Consider the following 19,706-nt stretch of genomic DNA (forward strand, 5'->3'; position numbering starts at 1 on the left):
TTCTTTTTTCCTTCTCCTTTTGTTGATGTGTTGTTTGAGTATGCCCTTGAATATGCCGTTGTAATTGCTCTTCTTATTTTCTAGTGCTTCCATCTCCTGCGTGACCTTCGTCAACTTAGCTTCTATACATTTGATCTGTTTTACATTAAAACTGTGGGCAAATTCTTCGCCCTGTTTTAAAGCAAGCCCATTGGACTGAAAGAGTGTGGAATCGTGTTCCTTTACATCTTTCAATATGACATTCAACTTTTCCACCATTGCCCTGTGCTCTCACCCAGAGAGCGTTGCTCTATTTGCAGATAAGTTTATTGTCAAATCAAAGTTTGTGGTGGATTATCTTCAGCATCTTGAAGTGCTGGAATTTAAAAGGAAAAAGAGAGCAGAAGAAAAGGCAAAGTTAAGTAGGGACGCAAAAGATAAATCATATGAGGATTATCCTTGGACTGAGTTGTGCGAAGATCTAACCAAGCTTAAAAGGCTACATGTTCCAGAACTAAACAAGTACTTGAACCACCACGGGCTGAAGCAGCATTTGAAAAGCAGCAAGAGTGAGAAAGTAAAGGCAATTGTAAGACATTCATGCTTGCAGCGGAAGTGTCCTCTCAGAGCTGGCCAACCAACATTGAGAAATGCCAGGACATTGACACAAAATGACAACAGAGCAAGTGCTGACAGCAGTGAAACGGATGAAAGTGACAATGATGAGTATGACAGTGATGCCATTGACTCTGGGGGAGAAGATGACTCAGGTGACGTCATTCTTGCATTCATTAATTCAGATGAGGAAGATGCCAATGGTAGGCCAAATGCCACACGCTCAGGGTGAGCCATAACTAAGAGATCTGAAATTGACTTCTCTTTCTTTTGATTTGTTTTTTAAACAACAGCTCTCTGTAGTATAGGGATTGTAAATATTGTCTTCATAGTGAGTACAATAACGTGAAGTAGGGGGATTATAGAGAAATATTAAAAAAGTTGAAATCTAGAAATTGTTTGTTTAATTTTCTTTTAGGGGGGGGTCATCCCAAAAAATGACCGCTATAAGGGGAGGGCATATGAAAAAATTGGTAAGCTGAGGGGGGGTCATGCGATTTTCAAATGGTGCTTCCCAAATCCCACCAGCCCCCCCTCCCTCGTAAAAAATGAACGGTCCCTTAGCTCTTTAGTGGAACGTGAAGGGAGACATGCGAATTGAAACATGTTGTTCCAGATTGTTATACGGGTTCTCTTTCTTAGACACCTCAATCAGATTCCTCGCCTAAGTTACAGATCGCGTTCACTTATCGACAAATCAATCACTGAAAGTCAGCTGCTACGCTACGAGCTCCAATCTCTGGAGGTGCGCTGGCCGGCCATGATCATGGAGCGTTACATCCTTGAAAACAAGAATCTAAATATTTAAATACCGTATTTAGATACTTTTAGAAAAGTATTTGCTACCCATTGGCTTACCCTAAGTACTTTGTATACGTTGTATACGATTAATACGTGACATGATGCTTTTGGCGATTACGTTACAATTTTAGCCGTTTATAAGACAATGCATGAGAATGCTTCGAAAATTACTCTAAATGCTACGTGTAGAAAATAATTTGAATAAAATGGCTTACCTTATGCTTGCATTGCATTGTTTTTATGTCTCTGGGTTCCTGGAGGTGGTTTAGAGCCATTTAGGCGAGTTTTACTTTCTGGCGGTTTGCTTCCCCTAAAGAGAAACGAAAGGCGGGCGACCCACTGGCCCGACGGCCCGCACTCAAAGCTCTGTAAATTCCACAAAAATGGTCTAATCTCGTCAGAATTGCCTCATGGTAGCCGTCGATACCTCTTCTTCCCATTTGCTTTCTCCCAAGGTTTCAAAGTTTATCTTAACCGCCCGAGAATCGCTGGTTTTCCAGCTCTTGCTTTCCATTTCGGCTCCATTTCGATCCGTAACCGATTATCTTGGCCACAGGATTTGAATTTCTAGCTTAGCGACCACGCCATCGTGACAAAGTCGCCTCCAACTGTCTAGAGGCACGGAGCATTGGTCAGTTACTCGTTGTCATCTCTCGCTGCAGTTGACAGTGCTTCTAGGCGCTAAATTCAGCTGAGCATTGTTTGCTCCTTGTATTTTTGCAGTTAACAGTGCTTTTAGGCGCTAATTTCAGTTATACACCGCGGCATGGTGCAGTTTGGATGATCAAAAAATGTTCCGTGCCTCTCGACGGCTGGAGGCGACTTTGTCACGATGGCGAGGTCGCTAAGCTAGAAATTCAAATCCTGTGGCCAAGATAATCGGTTACGGATCGAAATGGAAAGCAAGAGCTGGAAAACCAGCGATTCTCGGGCGGTTAAGATAAACTTTGAAACCTTGGGAGAAAGCAAATGGGAAGAAGAGTTACCGACGGCTACCATGAGGCAATTCTGACGAGATTAGACCATTTTTGTGGAATTTACGGAGTTTTGAGTGCGGGCCGTCGGGCTAGTGGGTCGCCCGCCTTTCGTTTCTCTTTAGGGGAAGCAAACCGCCAGAAAGTAAAACTCGCCTAAATGGCTCTAAACCACCTAAAGGAACCCAGAGACATTGCAACAACGCAATGCAAACATAAGGTAAGCCATTTTATTCAACTCATTTTCTACACGTAGCATTAAGAGTAATTTTCGAAGCATTCTCATACATCGTCTTATAAACGGCTAAAATTGTAACGTAATCGCCAACAGCATAATGTCACGTATTAATCGTATACAACGTCTGGGCCGCCTGTGCTGTACTTTAACAGTTTAGAGATCCCGTGTACAATGGGGACTTTGTCCTTCGCTTTTCTTTTACTTTACACAGCCCGTTCTGAGGAAATTAAAAAAAAATCTAAATATCACAAACATTTTTCTAAATATCTCGAAAAACCCTTAGAAAAAACCCTCTCACCTCACCTATCTTCTTCGCGCTCTGTTGCGCATAAAGCCGCACGGTTTCCGTAATATGAGGTGTTTTACAGGGAAGGGTTATTGGCCCTTCGCCCAACCCTCAACCTGGAGGGCCAGGTGCGGCAGTTCGTCTGACCTTTCACTTTCAGAAAAAACCCTCTAAATATCTCTTATTTCTGTTTAAAAAACAAACCGATTTTGAATCATTAAGATTAAAATCTTCAAACACTTCGATGCATCAGCATCCCCTCCCCCCTAGGAAATTTCTGCAACCGGTTGTTGTTGTTGTTGTTGTTGTTGTTGTTGTTGTTGTTGTTTTTTACCTGATGCAGAACTTTGCCATTTTATCCTCCTTTTTTCGTAAACTTTTAAAACTTCTTAGAAATATTTCCACATTTCCGTAGTATTAACCGAAAAATAGCTAAACGAGCAGCTAGCTCAACCGAATTCGTAACGGTAGATTGCAGACACGTGACTACTGTGCAAATTATCTCTTCGAGGGAGCCATATTTATTATTTATTATTGGCAAATTAGTTGGACATCTTGAAAGATTAGAAAAAGTCATCAGGTTTAGGAACATGTATTACGTGACGTTGCGCTTTCGTTGCTGCGATAAAAGAAAGAGTTGCCAATTTTTGTTCAGATCAGGTGGTTAACACTTCACCACGTACAGGCCCTGAAGTGCGTTCATAAACAAGTGAATACACTCTAATTGCAAGGTCAACAGACTAAACGGGGAGAGTCAGAAAGTCACATTTTAGGAGCGCAAAGTTATAATTAACTAATAAGACCTCTTCCCGTAATCATGATGACAATATAGCAGAATGTTCCTCGATCGACTGCTCCCATTGAACTGGAACTGCGAAGCATGACGTTTGCGCAAAACGAACTTATTGTTCAGTTTATTCAGTGCTCTTTGGTTGGAATGGTTGAAAAACACGCAAACTAAAACACAGCGTTAAATAAGTATTTGCGGTTTTACTTATACGAGACAATAGTCAATTTTCCTCGTCCAAGATGCAGTGAGTATTCATTTATCCTCAAATGAACATAAAAGTCATACGGTTTAGGAACAGGTGTTAAGTGGCGTGCCTCTATCTCTGGTCGGTTACGTTGACGCGTAACACCGTTGTTTCGATAGTATGCAAATATGGTCAAATATTGTTTCCATTATGCGTTGATTGAATACACTTGGTTGACTACATCCCAAATGATTGATAGGAGACGTCACACTGTTATCAAAAGTTAACCGCTGAAGCTTTCGTCAAACCAAGTCAATCAAACCCTGTTAAAAGCTCAACATTAATACTTCATGCGTATTTGTTCTTTCTAAATTTAGTAACGGCTTAACTAGACCCTAGCTAGAGTGTAATCAGTTTTGAAATTTGTGACAGAAGTAAAGCAGTTCTGTTAACTAGGAGTAACAAAGTTTTAACCTCATAACCTGGATTTCACTTTATTCATTTAGCAGACGCGTCGATTGTATTTAGTGTACAATTAGTACAAGTGAACAGACCAGAAAACCTACTGGAATGCCGCCTCTGTACATCCATCGGTTCTCATTTTTAAAGCTATAACAATGTAACAAATCTATAGCCATTATTGACGAAATATTTTGAATAAAAAAAAACACATTGTTAGTTTGTTTCTTTTCTTTTATTTTGTTCTTCAGTGAATGAACTATCGTCACCCGCACAGAACTTTCAATAACTGAAAGCGTTCTTTGACTACAAACCTGTGCCTACTTTGCTAAGTTTAATAAGCTATATCAGAAGAGATGTAAATTATAGCCGAACACTGAATAGGTTTAACTGGCAGAACTGGTCGACCCGCACAGGAGGACACGCTGGTTTCAGTTCTCAACCACTAATTTTTAAGAAAAAAAAAAAGAGGTATAAGTCTATTTTCTTTTCGTTGAACAACAACTCTCTAAAATTCAATTGCATACGTACTTTCCATCGCAGCCATTTGTAAATCTAAATGCTGTATATTAAGTAAAAAGGCAAATAAACAGAATGAATGAATGAATGAACGAACGAACGAACGAACGAACGAACGAACGAACGAACGAACGAACGAACGAACGAACGAACGAATGAATGGATGGATGGATGGATGGATGGATGGATGGATGGATGGATGAATGCATAAATGAATGAAGTGCAATTTCCCTTGAAAGACTACGGTCTAATTATAAAAGTGCTAGGTTACTTTCAAGATGGATTGCTCCCAAGGAAGACCAGCCAAGCATGGTGCTTGATCTGAATTATTTAGGCCCTTTAGATCTAGTGTTGGAACTCCTTGATTGGAGACAAGATAATCAAGCGGGTTTCCATTTTAGTGAGCTCAATCAGTTTCCTAGTCTGTTACCGATCGTGTTCACTTATCTACAAATCACTCATTCAGGGTCGGCCATAGGGGTTATTTGGTATACCAATATATCTGAAAAGAAAAACCCATTGTACCCAAAATTTTCCCTCAAATTAATTCTTGCAAAATACCAAAATTTGGAAAAACATGGTATTCTTTTCACCCATGAAAGGTCCAATTTTGGCGTCAAAATACGGTATACTCAATTTATGATCCTCCCTGTATATCGTATACCTAAAAGCCCTGGCTGAACCTGATCACTGAAAGTCAGCTGCTATATGTTTTGAATCTCCGCAGGCGCAATGGCCGGGCACGATGAAGCGTAACATCCTTGAAAGCACGTATCTAGATGTTAAAAGTACTTGCTTCTCATTTTAACCTAAGTACTTCGTCTGTACTTCTATGACTTCTATAGTTTACAGTTGCCGCGCACAATAGGGCCCCTTCCCTTCTCCTTTTCTTTTCCCTTAATCCCGTTCTGGGGTGGCAGATTTCTGTTCTCTGTGGTCTCAGTTTCAGCTGGTTAGAATTTCAACTATATTCGCCGTATAGGCCCCAAGGTGCGTTTATGCATAACCAGTTAAGCGAGTGCACTCTCAAGTTCTACAGACTCTTCGAGAAGGTCATTAAAAAACGTCATATATCCTAAGAGCACAGTGGACTTTATTGCTTAATGTGACAGCTATCGACCCGACAGTACTATCAGAGATAAGATCTCTTTTTATTATTATCTTGACAGTACATCTTTTTATAATTTAAATTACATTCTAATAGAGCGGGAATCTTAAAGAATTATTTCCTTGATCGACTGCTCCCATTGAGGAACTGCCAAGCATGACGTTTGCGTAGACGTATCGTCTTTTTATAAATAGCGTCTGTTCTTTAGAAGCAAATAATTTGTCTAGTAGCTTTATTGAAAAACGCACTAAAGGCTGTACAATTCCCACCCATACTCCATTTTGAGATCAGAAAGTAGCTATAACGGTTCGCAAACTGTAAGACAAATATTGAAAAAAGACCACCTCTTTCCCACAGAGTTTGAACCTTGTTATTTGATTTATTCGTCCATTACATATAGTTGATAGAGGCTAATGGTTATGAAACCCGTCAAAGTCCTTTGTTGTATGTTTTTGTCCGCTTTTTTGGCCTTGACCGAAAACACAGTTGAATTGCACTTCAACTAAAATCATCAAACAGGCCCTGAGGCGTGTTGATTAAACATAAACAAGCAAATACACTCAATTTCAACGAAGTTAGCTATAGGAACTGGGAAAAGTCAATAAAGAAAGCCATTATTTACTGAAGAGCCCTTCAAACACCGCTTGTTTCACGACTCAGGCTTATGAAGAGCTATTTCCATCGCGGCCATTCGCAAAACAGTTTCAGTTAGCAATTTACCCCTGAAGAATGTTCAAAGTGCAAGATTCCTTGCTCGATTGACTGCATTCAAGGATTACCTGCCAAGCGTGTCGTTTGATGTGAGTTAATTATTTGTTGAAACGTGATGGGAGACATGCAAATTGAACATGTTGTTCAAGATAATTAACCGCGTTCTCTATATTAGAGACTTCAAGCACTCTCCTCGTCCAAGTTACCTTTCGCGTTCTCTTATCGACAAATCAAATCACTGAAAGTCAGCGGGCAACTCTAAAACATGGAATCCTAGAATCCGGAATCCGGAATCCGGTCGGCGTAGGAGAAATCACAACTAGCAGGGCTTGACCTTTCTGCTGCATAGTACTTTAACGATATTCAGCGCACAGGCCCCAAGATGTCCCATTAATCATAACCAAACGAGTGCATTCTCAAATTCTTAACAAGGCTAAACGAGAAAAGTCGTTTTAAAAACGAACACATCATTAAAATAATTGGTTAAAATTGTGACAGCTATCGGCGCGACATATCCCAGATAAAATCTCATTATCTTGAAAGTGCATCAGTCTGTTTATAAATTAAATTAATAATATAGCGGGAATCTTTGGAATCTTTCGTCGATCGGTTGCTCCCATTGAGGAACTGCCAAGCATGACGTTTGCGTAGGCGAACCTGTTATTTCGTTCAATACCCTTTTGTTCGAACAGGCCCCACGGTGCGTTCATTAGACACAAACAAGCCAGTACTCGTTCAGGTTCAATAAATAGATTGGTAATAGCCATCGACACAGCTTTTTATCAGACATAAGATCTCTACCCGTAATTATCTTGAAATTGTTTATAGATCGAACAACACAACGGAATCTTGCGAGTTCTTTCCTCGATCGACTGCTCCTATTGAGGAACTGCCAAGCATGACGTTTGCGCGCCAACGAAATTATTGTTTCTATTCACAACGTATTCAGAGCTCTATTGTTGTAAAACGATTGAAAAACATGCAAACTGAAACAGCATTAAGAACTTATTTTATTTTCAGTTTATAGATATAAGTCAGATGTTATGTTTCGTGTTCTAATCACTTGCCTGGTAAGTTGAAGAGTAACATCGTTAGTAGAAAGTATGGAAATAGTAAATATAAAATTGTTATTTTGATTGAGCCCAACTGTATCCCGAATCATTGCCAGGGGGCGATTCTTAAACCATTGATCGTGAGGTCACAGGTTTATCAAAACCCAGCTAATAGATGCAACGTTCTTTATAACCGGTAGACAAGGGCGCTGGTTTTCATTCAGGGTTTGAGTGTGGAAGGTGCGAGACGAAGATTTCTCGTCAAGGTAAGCAAATGCTTGTAAAAGTTTCAAACATCTTTTTAGTTTAATATTAGCCAATAAGCTCTGAGCTTACTTTCCGGAGACCGGTTTCTATGATACATATGATTCTGTGTCGAAAGCAGGTTTTCTAATTCCAAAACCATTACGAAGGGCCAAAAGATTTTCAGACTGCGAAGTACCGCGCTTTTAACGTAACATCGCCGAGAAAGATCGTCATCACAGATGGTATGAAACCGACGGCGTTAAACAAATTAAAGTTCACAGAACATTTATTTATTTATACAACCGGCCTCGTCCAATTTCATGTTATTACGAATCCTCACTCGTAGACTGGACTCGAAACAGCGGTGCAAATCGAGCCTAGTAATAGAAATCTGTATTAGTATACTAATGTAAAGCTGCAATCTGATTGGTCGAACTACGGCACACTATCAGCCCTTAGTGTGTAGTAGATGTAGATAGTCAACGAATTAGCGACGTTTTTTCGCTTTTCCGAAGCTCACTCGGAGGAACAGTGAGAAGCAAGTAGATAAATAAGTTCCAGAGAAGACCAAAAGAGGGACGTGACATTGATGGTTTCTCAAGCGTGAAGTCTTAAAAACTGACTGGGAGGAAATTTTAGTTAGATCGGTATAGAGATCGAGACGTATAATATAAATTTCAAGTATAGTGCTTGACGCCGTTTGCTCCACTAGGAGCCTAAAGGAAGTCAAAAAGTATAGCGTGTATAAACGTCAGACGTTTTAAAGACAAACAGCGGATTCATGCATGTTTTCGGCCAAAGTTTAGCGACCATATGCACACATGTATAATACATGCAGGGATTCTACTCATAATTCTTTGCATGTATTACATGTACAACTGGCCTACCAATGAGTTTCAGTCTATACATGCCACACTGATCATTCCTTGACTTTGTTTTTCAGCTTTAAACTAAGCCGGTCACTCTTAATTAAGCCTGCCTGTTGTCGTACATCGAGACTGAAAGCAAGATGAAACTTTACATCACGATTCTGATCGCAGCAGTTGTTTTGTTGACCATGTTAGATATTGGGTGAGTGGATACGAACGACAGAACTACTAAGAATGACAGCGGGACATTTTTGAATGACTGCATGCCACCTGACCATAAGATTTATGATTTTTCGTTGAAAACCTCCACCAGAATGGTCCAAGCAAATAAATCGTCATTTAAATTTGATATGGAGAAGCGCGGCCAAAACTGCTTAAAAACATCCCAGGGATAATGGGGGATAAGGGGGGGAGGAGGAAGGGGGTGTAAATATTGAGTGATCAACATTGGATTTCTGATCAGAATTTCATTTAAAAGTCAGGCGTTTAGATTAGCACAATGAAGTGGCTTGGGAACATCAGTCAGAACTATAGAGGTATTCATAGAGGGCGCTAGTGAGAATCGTTATATTGATATCAGATGATGTTTTCTTTTTCAGTGAGTCAGGCTATGGCTATCATGGGTATGGATATGGCGGCTATCGTAATCGTTATAGGTACCGTTATGGTTATGGCAAAAGAGGTATGAAGAAGATAGCCAGTCGCCAGCGAATCAATGACGTCCACGCGGAGTTAAACGACGACGCAAAAGTAGAGCATCTCAAAGAAAACTTCGCTGAAGTCAAGCGTAACCCCTGAAGGCCCAGTTAATAGCTACACATTTTTGTGAATTTGGTGCCCTTTCCAAGTTTAGTTGTGGTTTAGATCCTAGCAAGAGAGTAATGTTACAAAAATAAAAATAAGACAGTCTAGTGTTTCAATTTTTAGTTCAAAGCACAACAATGTAAAGAAACAATAGGCGGTCTAACACCAAGAAAATATTTCATTGGAAATAAAGCACAGTGTTGGTTGACTCTAGTCCTGATCAATGCAATCCTCCCCGAGGGAGGGCTCCCATGTAAAATGGTCGGGGAAGCCATTAAGGGAGACTAACCTGGGCGTGGCATGAGCTTTATTGACCCCTAAAAGATAGCAGTTTATTATTATTTCATCGAAAGCAAACCTAAAAGATACCTTGACGACTAAAAATATAAAAAATACGCCATAAGTGGGACCAAAATCCGCGATTTACATCCGAAAACGAGACAAGAAGCATCCCCTACCTTATCATATAACAGTTTCCTCCGCGTGCCCTCATCTGTCTTCCGGGTTATAGTTTTCCAATCTACCATCGTCATCCTACAGCTCCTAAAGTACGTTCTTTGCATACAAGCAAGCGCGTAGCTATAGTTTCCTAAATTCAATAAGCCATTAGAGAAAGGATACACAGGAAATCAATCATTGTCTAAGCACAATAGGAAAAGCTGTTTAAAATATCATGACAGCAAGAGAGACTAGGATCAAAGTGTAGTCCTGCATAAGAGACAGCTAGTAATTAAAATCACAGCATCGCAGCATTGTAAATTATTACAAAATCAGGACCTCGCCAGACATCCCTGTTTCAATATTCAGGCTTACAAATTTATTGTAATTTCATTCCTGCATTTATTAGACACAAAACATTATCCAATAGCAACCAATAAAGTTTCTCTAGCAAACCACCATTCAAAGCGAGCCTTAGGGCCATTATCTTGAGAGAACCCTAAGAAAGCCCAAACCTAGCAGAGTATTTCCTCGATTGACTGCTCCCATTGAGAAACTACCAAGCATGACGTTTGCACAACAGTAAAGATATTGTTCTTGTGCTTCTTTGTTGGAACGGAATGGCAGACACGTAAACTGAAACATGCTGTTCAAGGTACTACCGTAAACTCCCGAAAGTAACGACCCGTCGAAAGTAACGTCAGAAAATTGTGGCCGCTGATAAATCCCGAAAGTAGCAACCCCTCCAAAAGTAGCGAGTCCACCCCAACCCCCTCTCCGAAAATAGTGAAACCAAGCATGCTAAGGTTCGTTAGTTAATTTTTTCGATAACTGGAGAAATTCTCGCGCGTTCATTGGTTAATGTTAATTGTCAATAAGCGACAGACACACGAATTTACAATTTATGCGATGCGTCAACGAGCGAGAGCGGACAATTTGACAATTTGTTGTCGTAAAAAACAAATTGATGTCAGTTTTTTATGCGTCTGTCCTATTATTGACAATGAATTTCGTCGTAACATTGTTAAAGTAATATGCGGTCCACTCTACAATGTTATAACGAAAATCATGATCAATAACAGGACAGACGCATGAAAAACTGACGTCAGTTTGTTAAAATGATATTTTTCCAATCAAAAGTCAAGTGAAAGTTAGGCGTACCATAAACTGATTTAAACGTTGTGAAATGTCAATTCGTGCACTTGTTAAAACAAACCCCTATAATTTTCCTCAAGTTACAGGAACATACTTAATTACAAATTAATATCATTTTTAACTGAAGCATATTACACCTGAGGAACGTTTCTTCAAATTTAAAATGAAAACTCGACTAGCGCACTAAGATATCACAACAAACTAACATAGCAGTGCGTCCTGACGTAGAAACAGTTTAGGGATCTGACAAGCTTTCCTGCCGACCACTAACAACGCGATCTAGACATGAAGAGCCCAGCCATACGTCAGCAACATAGATTTAAACTGAAACGAAGAATTGTATCGTTTTTAAGAACTGTTTTTACATATGTTCGTTTTTTTTATTTCGTAAAAGGAGTTCATTCGTACCAACGTCAATTTATATGACGTTTTTTGCTCCCCGAAAGTAGCGAACCCTCGAAAGTAACGCCGTGTCCCCCGCATGTAGGCTGCTAATTCCGAAAGTAACGAGGGTTGTCACTTTCGGAAGTTTACTGTAATTCTAATCATTTCCTTCGTCTAAATCAACGTAAACAATCATTTATCGTCATCCGACAGACAGCCGTTCATGCTACGTGCCCTAATCTCTGGCAAGATACGTTGAAGGGTGACATTCTTGACAGAAAGTATGGAAATATTAAAATTGCTTAAGTGTCTAAGCACGAATATTAGGAAATATTAAAATTGCTCCTTAAGTGCTTTGTCCCGTAGAGAAAAAAAAACAACTCAACTTATTGAACTCGGTTATCGCAAAATATTGTGATTTGTCGGTGTCTTACCAGTCTTACAGATCAATTATTTGCCTTACCTTAGTCGCGGCTTCGGCAAACAATTGATCTGCTCGTCACTAAACTGAAGTCAGGAAATTTAGCTCAACCCCGTCCAAAAACTGTTACGTCCTTTATTCTTACTTACTTTCCTTTATTCTAGCTAAAAATTATAATAATGAAATAAAAGTAGTATGATGGTGATCTAAATAAACACAAATGAACGAGGCAAATTGCATAGGAACGAGCACACACTGAAGTAGGTAGTAGACTTCATTGGTGTTTAGTCGTCAGAAAAAGCTAGGGAAAGTTCATTCATTTCAATCTTATCACATCCACCTAATACATAATGTAACGTGTGGACAGTTCAGACTTGAGCCGCTTCCGACGTTCTTCTAAAAGCAATTGCTGTTGCCAAGGCGTGAAACGTGATGCATTTGTAAACTGGGCAGTGAAGGAAAAAAGTTAAACAAGAGCGGAAAACTTAGAACACCAATGTCACTTGCTCTGAAATTTAATACGTCCATACATTTAGAGAAAACCACGACGCTCTTAACATGCTTAAGTTTAACAAACATGTTTCGGCAGACGGACGCTTCCGCCATCTTCAGTGAACATAGTTTGCTGTAGAATGTAACTGAGTGAAAAAGTACAACACCAATAGCAGTTATTAGACAATTGCAATAGCAATACAAAAATTAAACAGTGGGTTGCAGACAAGTGTTGGTATCTCCCAAAGTGTGTGTAACACTTCCATGATCTTGAAAGCAAACTGCGAGGAGGCCTAATGGCAAAATCGACATACTCTTGAGAACGTTTATAGTACGATTTTTAATGAGTTTTTATAAGTTATCTCCTCCTTTCAAGGTCAGGGGTGCTGGAGGAAACAATTCATTTTTTTCTCAACACAGTAGGAACAATCAACAAGGCAAAGTCAGGGATTTATTATTACTCTCAGTTTTCTTATGCGTCTAAAGTTATTCATTTAGTTAAAAGTTGTGATTATACGTATGCAAGAGGAAATGACATCCCTTCTTTTCACTTAACGCGGGAATATGATTAACAGTGACAGCCGGAGTAATATCATACGAGGCAACATGTCAAACAAAGTAAAGAAAAACCTTGCCATCACACAATAAATGTGATTGATTATTAGCTTCATAGCACGTTAGGTGATACGTCTTTGACTGAGTTGTTGGCTGAACTTCCGCTGGAGTTTTTCTACCTATACCTCGGGTAAGTTACTTTTACGGAATCATATTTCTCAGATTTTAAGACTCGCTAGACCATGACTGTGACTTATTCAGTGATAGAAAACCAAATCTGGATCAGCAATGCATTCTTGTAAAGGTGGCTAGTACCCCGGGGGTACTCCCAGAAAAATTGGTTGGGGGTGTGCGGCCCGCTTCCCAAAACCCTTACCCTATTTATGACCAAAATATGCGATATTCCCTACCCTATTTATGATCTGACCAAAAATTCGAAACCCTATTTATGACCTGACCCTTAAATCAAAACCCTGTTTCAGACTTGCGTTATAATTAGTTCCCTAGTTCAGACCAATGTTAAATTACCGTAAACATAATTTGTGAAGGGATTTTGTTGAATTTCTTTGCAATAATGATGAAAATGTGGCTTCTTCTTAAAAACATAGCCATATCAATGCTAGAGTGCAAAATCCATACCCTGTTTGTGACCAAAATGGCCAAAATCAGCTAAAATCGATACCCTATTTATGACCAAAACGGCTGAAAAACCATACCCTTTGGGGCCGCACATACCTATATATCCCACATAAGGGAGTACCCCCCACCGGAGAGCTAGTATCAGTTGAACGCAAGCGTCATTCGCATTTAGTTGCCACATAACAACACAAGTAAAATTCCTGTGACCAGTTGACACGAAACGAGAGGCGAGCGTTCAAAATCTTTTGATCTAGTCTAGTGCATAACGAATACAAGTAGACTCATCTATGTGTATAGCTGCGTTTGAATCGTCAGGTCGTTCGATTTATTTACCACAAAAATGGAAACATTATCTGCAAATAAAGGTGTAAAACTGGTTATGATACGAATATACTCTAAACAAATTGAAACAGAGGCCTGATCTGTTCTCCTCTAATTTCGATTGGGAAATATTATACTGCTGTAGTATTAAATACTAATTGCTTTGTCAGTATTGACGTTATTTTCGTTTCGTGTCTTCAAAGCCCAAAGAATGGAGTCTATGGGCTTTGAAGACACGAAATGTCAAATGAAAAATGATATGTGAATCTCGGAGAAACTGTAAAAAGTGATGTTTCGTACGTGTCACAAACCAGAAAGAATAATATCTCATGCAAACGTTTTCGCCTTGTTATCGTCAGATTTTAGATCGGCTGTATGTATATAAGAGAACGTCAAGTAGATTCAGTTTGAAAACTAGTAGTTTTTTTTGCTCAGTTTGTTTCTTTTAACTGAAGTGACACTGACTAAATGTCAATCGTATGTTAATTCTTTGCAAGTAGATTAAAGTTGCTTGAGTGAAGACGCCATCTTCAGCTGATATTACCACTTCACGAATAACTAAGGTAGAAACACAAACGATTCACTAATCACAACATTATCAACAAATACTTGGGCGCTTTCCATTCAAAAATTCCGAAAGTTTCGAAACGGCGACTAATGTTAGAGAAATGTCCTAGAAAGGTTTCCAGAAAATCAGGAAATTTAATTCCGAAAAGCGAACCACTCAACCGAAAATTCTGGAAATGCCGGGAAGAAAGTCAAATGGAACGGAAATTCCAGGTAAGGAATTTCCGCAAATTTCGATATACCTCACAAGGGTTGTCCTCTTTTCAGGAAAATGCCGGAAAATACTGTTCCATTCGACACTGGAAATTTCCGAAATTCAAACCGGAGTTTTGGGTTGAATTGAAAGCGCCCCTTATGTATAGACCGCTATTAATTACGTGCATTCCGTGAAATTAACACGTTACTCCAACTTTGTTAGAAGGGCATTTTTGTGCGTGAAAAAGAAGTGCAAGGCTTTCTTGTAAACGCGCTTTTTTTCAGTTTGAAACACGTATTAAAAGAAAGACGTACAGAAGTTGCATTTTCTAAGCAGTGGTTTTGAGATTATTTGACGACTCAGGGGCGACATATGCCCCACTTCAAGCGGTTTCTGATGCAAATGATCAACTCATCTTCGTAAACGACGCGAAAATAATATGAAAATATTGTAGTTTATTCTTACACCAGCCATGATTTTTACCTTAGGATACATCTGGTAGGCGACTTGATATCGTATGATAAATTCTAGTAAAAAATTATGATAATGAAATTGTAAAAGTAGTATGATGGTGATCTAAATAAACACAAATGAACGAGGCAAACTGTCAGTAAAGGAACGAACAAACACTGAAGTAGGCAGTATACTTCATCAATGTTTCGTCGTCGGGAAAAAGGAAAGTTCATTCATTAAATGCAGCAAATACATTATGTATGTCACAGACAATGTCACAAACTTTGGTCGCTTCTGACGTTCTTCTGAAAGCAAATGCCGTTACTAAGGTGTGAAAATGTATTTGTAAAAGTGCAATGAGGAAACGGTATAAAGTTAAACAAGAACGGAAAATATTAACAATAACTCACAACACCAATGTCACTTGCTAAAAAACTTAGATTTGTTCACTTGCAGATTACTGACCAGAATCAAGAGCGAACATACGACCAACAAAACAGATCACGAGGAAAGTCTCCACGGTAACGAGTTTTTGAGTTTTTACTTTCACAGTCAGCGGTCCGGAGCAAATTTCATCATAACTCTCAGTTTTGGTATTTTTCTAGTGACCTACGATCAGGTGTTCTTATTCTGCCATGCACAAAAGAACGCCTGATCGAAAGTTATTTATCCAGCAAAAATTGTGATTATACACTTGTAAGTGAAAATGACAACCCCTCTTAACTCTTGACACGTGAATATCATTTCACTTGTCAAATCAACATCAAAAGGCACAGCATGTCAAGAAATGGTTGGAGAAACTTTGCCATCGGATGATAAATATGATTGATTATCATTTTAAAAAGACTGAAGTCATTGACGTCACAGTTTTATCAAAAACATGCCGATCGCAACGCTCTTCATTACCAGTAGACAAGGGCGCTGGTTCAGGGTTTAAGTGCAGAAGGAGCGAGACGATTTCTCATCAAGGTAAGCAAATGCTTGTAAAGAAAGTTTCAAGCACGTAACATCTAAGCTTTTTTTTTGGAAACCGGTTTTTTTTATATATTTATGTATATGATTCTGACCGATAGGCCAGCATTTCTAATTTTAGTCATGCGGGATTCCGGAGAGCCTCAGAGTTTTCAGCCATAAGACCGCTAAGTACCACGCTTTTTAAGCCTCCCTGGTTAGGCCCCGGCTAAACGATCACAACATTTCAACGCATGCAGCATAACGTAACTTATGAAATCATCGGCGTTAAACAAAGTTCATTTATTTATCTATAAAACCAGCTTCTGCCAATGTCTTGTCATGACAAATCCTCCTTGCAATCCTCCCTTACCAATCCTTACATCCACTGCGAACAACGTAACAAAGAATATGTTGGCGAAACTTCTAGTTTACTAGAAAGTAGAGTAATGGAACATCTTTCGAGGAATTCGTCAGATGTTCACGAACATTGCCGGCTCACGGGACATTCAGTGGATTCTAGCAAAACAAACGTTCTTGCCACGAAAAGAAACACGCTCAAACGTCGCATAAGGGAGGCAATTGAGATCCGATTACATAAGTGCTCTTTGAACAGAGACAATGCCTTCGAATTAGCCAACATCTATGACACCATTTTAGCCCCCTCAAGACCATAACACCGGAACATCATTTAGCCGTTCTTAACATTCACATGTTTATTGTGGCTGAAGTTTAATAAGATTTTTAATTGCTTTCTGAGTACAGAAATTACTTTTTTATCTATTTTAATCATTATTCCAGAGTCAGCAGGAACACAATATCCTTGATGCAATAATCTTGTTAAGTATAGCGTGTATATTCGCAATCGACGTTTTAAAGACAAACAAGGGATTCATGTATGTTTTTCCTCAGTTTAGCGATGCATGTGCATATATCTCACATAGATACATAATACATGCACTGGTATGCGGGGGACGTGGTCTATGCCTAATTCTGTGCATGTGTTACACGTACAACTACTGGCCTGCTAATGAGTTTCTATCTATGTATACCACACTGATCCGTTCCTTGTTTTGTTTTTCAGCTTTGAAGCTGCCAAGTGTCGTACATCGAGGCTGAAGTCAAGATGAAATCTCACGTCATTCTTATTGCAGCACTTGTTTTCTTGACCATGTTAGATATTGGGTGAGTGAATACGCATCTGACAGAACTACTAAGAATGACAGTAGGAGATTTTTGAATGACTGCAAGCCCCCTGACCATAAGATTTATGATTTTTCATTAAATCGTCATTGAAATTTGCTACAGAGAAGTGCGTCGAAAAGAGCTTGAAAAAAACATCCCAGGGCTGACGGGGGATTTTTTTTTGGGGGGGGGGGGGGTAAATATTGACCAATCAACATTGGATTTCTGATCAAAATTTCCATTTAAAAGTGAAGTGTTTAGATCAGCTCAACGAAGTGGCTTGGGAAAATCCTACTTAAAACATTAGTCAGAACTATGGAGGTAACGGCGGTAGCGAGAATCGTTACATTGATGTCAGATGATATTTTTCTTTTTCAGTGAGTCAGGCTATGGCTATGGCTATGGCTATGGCTATCATGGGCACGGATATGGCGGCTATCGTAATCGCAATAGGTACCGTCACGGTTATTACGGCAAAAGAGGTATGAAGAAGATAGCCAGTCGCCAGCGAGCCAATAACGTCCACACAGAGTTAAACGACGACGCTAAAATAGAGCATCTCAAATAAAACTTCGCTGAAGTCGAGCATCAAAAAGCCCAGTAAAAAGCTACATTAATAATCCACGCTTGTTTTTGTGAATTTGGTGCCCTTTCTAAATTTAGTGGTGGTTTAGATCCTAGCAAGAGAGTAATCTTACAAGAATAAAAATAAGACAGTCACAACAATGTAAAGAAACAACAGCCGGTCTAAGGCCATCCCCTTTTTTTTTTCTCTGTTTAGCGTCGTCCGACCGACCCGGATTTTCGCGTTTCCAAAAAAAAAAAAGGTACACAGAAGGCAATGAAGGTAATGACACATTATTTCAAACAATTGTCACTTTAATCTGAAACATAAGAAATTTTTTGTCTTACAGATTTTTAGTTTTTCCCTGTTCTCGTTTGATTTTAACGACGTCGACTTTTTCCTTCCTCCATTGCCGCGATATGACTTTGTAACCACACCTTGTTGTTTCCAGGCTCCACTGATATTATGCTGAGGTACCGGGCCTCCTAGCTCCAGACTCCTTTTCCAATTTTTTTTTTTTTCCTTTTCTGACCCACCGACCCAAAATCAGAAAACGCATTCGACAATAAACGAAAAAAAAGGGGGAGATGGCCTAACACCAAGAAAATATTGCAATGGAAATAAAGCACAGTGTTGGTTGACTCTAGTCCTGATCAATGCAATCCTCCCCGAGGGAGGGCTCCCATATAAAATGGTCAGGGAAGCCCCTAAGGGAGACTAACCTGGGCCTGGCATGAGCTTTATTGACCCCTAAAAGATAGCAGTTTATTATTTTTTCATCGAAATCAAACCTAAAAGATACCTTGACGACTAAAAAATAGGTACTCTTCGTCCTGTACGCCATAAGTGGGAGCATAATCCGCGATTTACATCTACATCTACATCTACATTTATTTAGTTGATAAAGTCCCGCAAGACATCACATCAAACGAGACAAGAAGCATCCCCTACCTTATCATATAACAGTTTCCTCCGCGTGCCTTCATCTGTCTTTCGGTTTATCGTTTTCCAATCTACCATCGTCACCCTACAGCTCCTAAAGTACTTTCTTTGCATACAAACACGCGTGCAGCTATAGTTTCCTAAGTTCAATAAGCCATTAGAGAAAGGATACACAGGAAATCAATCATTGTCTAAGCACAATAAAAAAAAGCTGTTTAAAATATCATGACAGCATAAGACTAGGATCAAAGTCTAGTGCTGCATAAGTGACAGCTAGTAATGAAAATCATAGCATCGCATCATTGCAAATTATACAAGTTATTCCAAAATGGCCGCCATTTTAGTATTCTTTTGTTTCCCTTCAAATTACCCCTTGTTGCCTCGTTCTTAAACTCAAAATTCAAAAGAGTATTTTCCCTTGAACGAGGCAACAAGGGCTAATTTGCAAGCAAACAAAAGAACACTAAAATGGCGGCCATTTTGGAATAAGGTGTATTTCAAAATCAGGACCTCGCCAGACATCCCTGTTGCAGTATTCAGGCTTACAAATTTATTATAGCTTCAGTCCTACGTTTGAAAATCACAAGACGCTATGCAATGGCAAACAATAAGGTTTCTCGGCCGGCAAACCATTTTTCAAAGCGAAGCTATACCGACCAACGGAGTTTAGTGTCATTATCTTGACAAAACCAGAGAGAGCCCTAACTTAAAAAGACATGCCGATTTCCTCGATTGACTACTTCCATTGAGGAACTGCCAAGCATGACGTTTGCACAACCGTAAAGGTATTGTTCTTGTGCCTTTTTG

At 39.4% G+C, this 19,706-nt stretch overlaps 2 long non-coding RNA genes across 3 annotated transcripts; both read left to right on the forward strand.

The window, feature by feature from the left end:
- The first annotated feature begins 7,922 nt into the window (after positions 1-7,922).
- Positions 7,923-9,843, forward strand: LOC145480612 (uncharacterized). Its single transcript, XR_014048524.1, has 3 exons — positions 7,923-7,982; positions 8,906-9,033; positions 9,431-9,843. It is a non-coding gene; the product is annotated as an uncharacterized LOC145480612 (long non-coding RNA).
- A 2,990-nt stretch (positions 9,844-12,833) lies between these two features.
- LOC145480613 (uncharacterized) lies at positions 12,834-18,598 on the forward strand. Of its 2 annotated transcripts, XR_014048525.1 has the most exons (4): positions 12,834-13,270; positions 15,713-15,777; positions 17,292-17,392; positions 17,771-18,598. It is a non-coding gene; the product is annotated as an uncharacterized LOC145480613 (long non-coding RNA). The 2 variants fall into 2 exon arrangements; XR_014048526.1 differs by lacking the exons at positions 12,834-13,270; positions 15,713-15,777 and adding an exon at positions 16,120-16,225.
- The last annotated feature ends 1,108 nt before the right edge of the window (positions 18,599-19,706 follow it).

This window comes from Orbicella franksi, chromosome 3 (assembly GCF_964199315.1).
Source record: "Orbicella franksi chromosome 3, jaOrbFran1.1, whole genome shotgun sequence".
Lineage (NCBI taxonomy): Eukaryota > Metazoa > Cnidaria > Anthozoa > Scleractinia > Merulinidae > Orbicella > Orbicella franksi.